Source organism: Elephantulus edwardii, unplaced genomic scaffold (genome assembly GCF_000299155.1).
Source record: "Elephantulus edwardii isolate Elephantulus edwardi_28Jun2011 unplaced genomic scaffold, EleEdw1.0 scaffold00192, whole genome shotgun sequence".
NCBI lineage: Eukaryota > Metazoa > Chordata > Mammalia > Macroscelidea > Macroscelididae > Elephantulus > Elephantulus edwardii.
In genome coordinates this window covers 2430258-2437267 of record NW_006399942.1, presented here as the reverse complement: position 1 = coordinate 2437267, position 7010 = coordinate 2430258, and the positions used below count along the sequence as shown (strand labels likewise).

Genomic DNA, 7010 nt, shown 5'->3' with positions numbered 1-7010 from the left:
TTGCCTCCAGAAACCCTATGAACTTGGAGAAATGATGAAAGTTATACAACTGTTAAGGCCTTTTTTTGTTGTTGTTGTTGTTGATTTATAATCTTTTTGCTTTCATTCATTTATTCATATACATTTTCCACCCTCCCTCGTCCCTTTTTGCTCTGTATTACTTGCTCTGTTCTTGATTGTTAGTTATCATACACGTAATGTCTAATTTCTAATTCTGCTTGTCTAGCTCAGAAGCATGGTGAAGTTAACTTGTACTAGCTAAGAGGATCCCATTCTTTTTTTAAAAAACAGTATAATTTCCATTTTCTTTTCTTTCAGATGAGTTTTTACTTCAGCATTTTAAGGAATCAAATCTTTACATGGGCTTTGGTGGAGGTTGAGGAGCAGCACCTGAAGATCTAAATCTGTGTAGAGATCCTGAGATTCACGAGAATGGTTCCTCTCCACCTTGTTGTGAATGGCACAACTCACTCAGCAGTGAAGTTTCACCGAGAGCTTTGGTAGCACATATGCAGCTGCCTCTACTATATTTCAAATTATGAACTTCTTAATTGTCTTTTCTTTGGGCACGCACTGGGTGCAGTTTGTGCACTGAATAACTGCACGTGGCTGTGGCCCTTTCTGGTACAACCATTGTTTCCCTTTTTGTTTTTCATCTTGCAGGTGAGGACCGGAGATCCCATTCTATTTTAAAGAAGAAAAGCACATTACAAACAGAAGTGAATAAAACTACTCTGGAAAAGTGAAGCTCATTACTTGACTGTTTAAGGTTTGCAAATTGTAGAAACAGAGCCATTGCAGCTCATCGAAGGACCAGTGTGGTATTCTATGGTTGATCAAGTATCTGACACACAGTCACATCACAGCTTTTCTTCACTTGGACACTGCCCATGTTTCCAAAGGAGTACAGAAGGGGCCTGGCTGGGTCCTGTTGTCTTCAGGTGCTGTGACCTTCAATGCTGATGGTACTGAAGGTGCTAAATGTCTTGATAGAGAAGGTCATATTTGGGGATATTTTTAGTATCAATAGGGCTTTGGACAATAAGTTTTCCTCTCATTGTACCTCGATAGATTACTTCAATCAAATCTACGAAGTCTTGTTTGGTTTTGAAACTTCCCACAAACTTAGTATGATCTGGGGACCCATAATCTACTTTCATAGGCTGCCCATTGAAGAAAAACACAGTGGATGGAATATAGCTGATGTCAAAATACTGAGTATAAACTGGAGTTTGGTCCACATCTACCACGTATATAGAAGCCATTTTACTCAAGTCAGATGGTGTCTTAGAAAGAATATCGTCTAGCTGCAAGCAGACGGAATCCTCATCTCTCCCAAACCGGAGAACCAACACTTTCCCTGCGGTACCATTTATCGACTTCTTTTTTGCTCGTCAGCTTGGGCAACAGGACGCTCATTTTGAAATAATCCAAATATTAATCTTTAGGGCGCAGCGGATCAACACTCAAGCCGTGTTCAGGTCTTTTGTTATATAGGGTCACTGTGAGTCGCGCTGTCGAGTTGCCTGCGACTCATAGTGACCCCATGTACAATAGCCTTAAACTCTGCCCTATCTTGTGCCAATTTCATTATCTCTGACACACCTGCTCCCATTACCCCAGTCACAGAATCAACCCATCTCATCTAGGGTCTGCCTCTCTTGCGCCGTCCCTCCAACCTCCAAAGCATGACATTACTCTCCAAGGACGGGTCCCTCCTTGCAATATGTCCAAAGTATTTCAGATGAAGCTTCAGAATCCTTGCCTCCAAGAAGCAGCCTGGCTTCACACTCTCCAGGACAGACCTGTTTGTTCTCCTAGCTGTCCATGGTATATTCAATACTCTAACACTGCAGCTCAAAGACATCATATCTCCTTCTATCATCCCTAGTCATTGTCCAGCTTTCTGATGCATAGCAACATATCATTTAATAATATTCTGATATTGTAGATTTAATTTTCTCTGATTCTGTTGTGATGTCATTCACCTCTATCATTCCTTAATCTAGTTATTTGTGTCTTCTCTCTCTCTCTTTTTCTTTAAGTTTGCGAATGGTTTGTCAATTTTATTGACCCCTTCGAAAACTAGCTCCTGGTCTTATTGCTGGTTTCAATGTTTTCTATCTCATTGATTTCTACTCTTGTTCTTATAATTTCTTTTCTTCTAGAGAATATTGAGTTAGATTGTTGTTCTTTTTCTAGTCAATTAAGGTGTTGAGGTAGATAATTAATTTTGCTTATTTCTTTTTTTGCTTGTCTATTGCTGTGAACTGCCCCCCTGAGGACTGCCTTAGCTACATCCCAGAAGTTTTGGATTGTTTAATTTTCATTATCATTTGTTTCAAGGAACTTTTTTATTTCATTCATCATTTATTCTTTAATGCAATTGTGTTCTAGTAGGGTGTCATTTCGCTTTCATGTTGGTGGCTTTATAAGCTTTATCCTCTTGTGGTTAAGTTCTGGTTTTATGACATTGTGATCTTAGAAGATACCTTGTATTGTTTCATTGTTTTTGAATTTGTTGAGGCTTGCTTTGTGCCCTAATATGTGATCAATTCTGGAAAATGTACTATGTGCACTTGAGAAGAAAGTTAATTCAATTTTAGTTGAGTGATGTTCTTGGAATACATCCACAAGGTCCAGTTGACTGGCTGTAGTTTATGTCTTCTGCATCTTTGTTAAGTTTCTTTTGAATTAACCTGTCCTTTGGTGAGAGTGGTGTACTAAAGTGTCCTATCATTATTGTGGTGGTGTCTATTTCTTTCTTCAATTCTGCTAACAGTTGTGCTATGTATTTAGGAGGTCTATCATTTGGTGCATAGATGTTGACCAATGTTATGTCTTCTTGATCTACTATGATTTTAATCATTTTGTAGTACCCCTTCTTATCTTTCATAGTGATTTTCATTCCGAAGTCTATTTTATCATTAATTAGTATTGCCATTCTTGCTGTTTTGTGGATGCCATTTGCTTGGTTGATTTTTTCCTTAGCCTTTGATTTGGAGTTTATCTTTCACTTCATTTATTGGATGTGTCTCTTGTAGTCAATGTTTTGATGGGCTATGTGTTTTTTATCCATTGTGCTACTCTTTTTCTCTTGATTGGTGGATTTAGTCTTTTCACAGTAAGTGTGGTTATTGACAGCCCAGGTTTTATCATTACTGTTTTGCTGTCTTTGTTTGTTTCTTATTACTATTATCCATCTACTTTCCTTTGGTGTCTCTTGTGTGAAGGACTTCCCTTTAAAGTTTTAAAGTTCTTGTGAATTTGCTCTTGTTTTAAACAATTTCTAAGTTCTTTCTTTTCTGCATAGAATTGGTTTCTCTTCATACTTGATGGAGAGCTTTGCTGGGTACAGGATTCTCGGTTGGCAATTGTTTTCTTTCAATTTTCTGTTTATGCCATCCCATTTGTTCTTGCTTGCAACGTTTCTGCTGAAAAAATCAGAACTTAATTTAATTACTTTCCCTTAGTGGAAGACTCTTTGATTTTCTTTTGGTGCTTTTAGTTTTCTATTTTTACCTTTTATTTTGAAGAATTTGAGTATGATATGTCTTGATGTTTTTCTTTTTGTGTCTCTTGTATTAGGTGTTTGCTGAGCTTCTTGAAGGTGGATTTCCTCATTCCTCCTAATACCTGGGGTGCTTTCTTCTAGTACTACTTCCACAATTTTCTCAGTGATTTTCATATATCTCTCATATTCTCTAATTGCAATCATATGTATGTGATTCCTTTTGATGTCATCCCATCTCATATAATTCAATATTTTTAAAAATTTTCTTTATGTTTCTTCTCTGATTTTGTTTTCTGGTATGTTTTTATTGAGATTCTTGTCTTCCAGCTCACTGAATCTCTGCTCCATCTTTTCTATTCTGCTTTTTTGTCATTTAAATGTGTTGGACAATTCTGCCATTTCAGTGCTTATATTCTGGATTGCATTTTCATGACTTTCTGTCATTTCTAGGACTATGTGGCAGTACTCTCTCTATCTTGTGATTATTTTTTGACTTTTAGTACCTCTTTATCTATAATTTCAATACTTTAGTCAATTTTTTTTCATTTTTCCCAATATTTATGCAAGTTTTTCTTCTTCAATATATTTCTTCTGTCTCCATGTCTCTGGAGTGTTTGCTTTCTTAGTGGTTTCCATTATTTCTTCCATCAATTTCACCTTCTTTCCTACCTGTTCAAATAAGTCTTGATCAATATATTTTTTCTGTTCCTCTACCTCTAGGTTATTCTCTGTTTGAAGTTCTGTGTACTAAAGTCTCTTGTCTTGTTTGGTCCCTGGGATAGCCCCATAGCCGTGGAGGCAAGGATCCCTACATGGAGGTACCTATAACCCCATGGATGCCTCAGTCCAATCTCCCTACAAGCAATAGAGAACCTCACCTTTTCTTCCTTTATATTGATCTTATATAATGCCACCCTACTAAATTGGTTTCATAGTCTAACAATTTTCTTGGTCCAGTTTTTTATTTTTTTTTGTGTGTGTGTGTACACTATCATATTGTCTGCATATAGCATCAGTTTACTACCTCTGCCTTTTTGGATGCCTTTTATTTCCTTTTCTTGTCACATTGCCCTAGCAGGTACTTCTAGTGCTATATTGAATAAAAATGGTGCAAGTGGGCATGCTTGTCTGGTCCCTATTTATAAGGAGAATAGCTTTAATTCTTCATTGAGAAAGGTATTGGCTCTTGGTTTTACATATATATTTTCATTATATTGAGGAAATTCCTATCTATTCTCATTTTGCTTAGTGCTTTATTCAGGAAGAGGTAATGTATTTTAACAAAGGCTTTTTCTGTATCAACTGACAGGATCATGCAGTTCTTGTTCTTTGCTTTATTAATGTGATGAATTAGGTCAATTTTGTTTTTCTTATGGTCACCCATCTTTGTACACTTGTTAGGAATCCCACTTGATCATAATTAATTTTTTTAATTGTTGGATTGTCTAGGATTTTGTTAAGGAATTTTGCATTTATACTCATGAACGATATTGGTCTATGGTTCACTTTTTTTGATAATGTCTTTGCCTGGTTTTGGTATTAGAGTTATTGTTGCTTTATAGAATGACTCTGGGAGTGATCCTTCATTTCAATTTTTTTTAAAAAATGATTTAATAGAATTAATGTTAGTTTATCTTTGAATATGTGGTAGAATTTAAACATGAAGCCATGTGGGCAAAGAAATTTTGAGAGAGAGGGGTCTTTTGTGGCCTGCTAAATTTCTTCTTTTGAAAAATGTCTTTTCAAGTGTTCTACATATGTCCATGCTAATCTGACTTGAATTTCAAGGAATTTTTCTATTTCTTCTAGGTTGTCAAATTAACACTGTATAGCTTTTCATAACATTCCATTCCTTTTAAAAAATTTTATCGGGAAAAACATGCTGGGGATACAAGGAGGTGAGGGCTGGGAGCAGAAAGGTGAGGATGGGAAGGGATGAAAATTGCAGGATGCAGCTGCAGAGCTACACAAGTTGGTTGGTGGGGGGAGTAGGTGAAGGACATGAAAAGGATATAGTGGGGACCAGATGACGCAGGGTAATGACAAGCAAAGTCCAATGGTGATTAAACAAACTGTCTTATTCACTTGTGGGTTTCTAATTTGGAAATTGGGCGCAGACTCTCTGGCTTCTTCAGGCTGAACAGGGGCATTGATGTGAAGTGGGAAAGGGAGCACACTTTATCACCTTACTGGTGGTCTTGGGTTATAGCTGCCTGCCTTCTTGTTCTATTAGAAGATATTTTCCTGACATTTACTCTCCTCTGGACCACAAAGTGTTTTCCCAGGTGGGTTCAGTGGGGATGGCTGGCTGAACCCTGAGGCTCCATCCTCCTTCGCTTCCTTAGCTGACAGTTGTATTTCCTTTTTTGCTCTGGAACTGGGTTCAGGGTCACATCTGGAGTAAAAGTCAGTGTTAAGGTTACCTATAAGAAAGGCAGCAAACTTAGAGAGAACAAACTTGTGAGTTACAAACAAAAAGGTTTTGGGGGTGTTATTATGGGTATACTGGGTGAGAGGGTGGAGGAAAGTAGCCTAGATAAAATTCTCTGTATACCCTAGGCAGTTTTTTCTATCCAGGGGTCGATGGCACAACCTGAGGGCTGAGGAGCTCAACCCGAGAAGATGGTTAGCCTGAGCCATGGGCCAAAGACGGTTCACCCCAAGCTGTGGGCCAAAGATGGCTTGCCCCAAGCTGAGGGCCGAAGACAGCTCTCCCAGAGCTGGGTGACACAAACTAGGGTCTGGCTGGCACACTCCCCCACCGAAGTACCCCCACCAAGTCTGGACCCCTTGCCTAACCGAAGACCATGTGGCCAGGCACAGCATCCCCAGTTCCAGCACAGCTACCTTTACCCACCTCCCACCCCCAATAAGTAGTCATACTGTAATTTGAAGTATGTGTCACTGCCCTCCTCCTTTATAAATAGAGATGGGAATCTGAGAGTGGTGAACAGATTCTCCCCCTAGGTCTAAACAGTTCTTGGCAGAGGCATTCAACAGATCAAAATATGTGGTGCATTTAGGATATCTGCAACTTTGGACATGCTGTCACTGTTAAGTGTCGTCAAGTAGACAGCTCACAGTGAATTTCATCAATCCATTGTATTGGTGATCTTCCTCTCTGGCCTGCCCAAGGAAACCCAAACCTGCCACTGCGTCTCTTGCCTCTGCCATCTTGGCTCTAAGAATTCTCCCCAGAACAAGTCCACTCTGCTGCAGCAGTGTGGTGGTTCTGCTGCACTAGCCTTTGGGGAAGAGGGGGGCAGTGCCTACCATCCATCCCAGGTGAGGGGACCCCTGGGGTCCGGCGGTGGGAGCCTCATGGAGCTGTGGTGGAGGCGTGGGCTCGGCAGCAGGGACCTGGGAGCTGTGGGACTCACCCATTCCTCTCTGGGAATCCTTGATCTCCTGATGTTGAGCCTCAATCTGCACCATAGACCAGTCATCAACTGTTTAACTTCAATTATCAATAAACAGAGGTCTGTAGAAGGCCATG

At 39.4% G+C, this 7010-nt stretch overlaps 1 pseudogene; it reads right to left on the bottom strand.

The window, feature by feature from the left end:
* Positions 1–977: 977 nt before the first annotated feature.
* LOC102875995 lies at positions 978–1419 on the bottom strand (annotated as a pseudogene).
* Positions 1420–7010: the final 5591 nt, after the last annotated feature.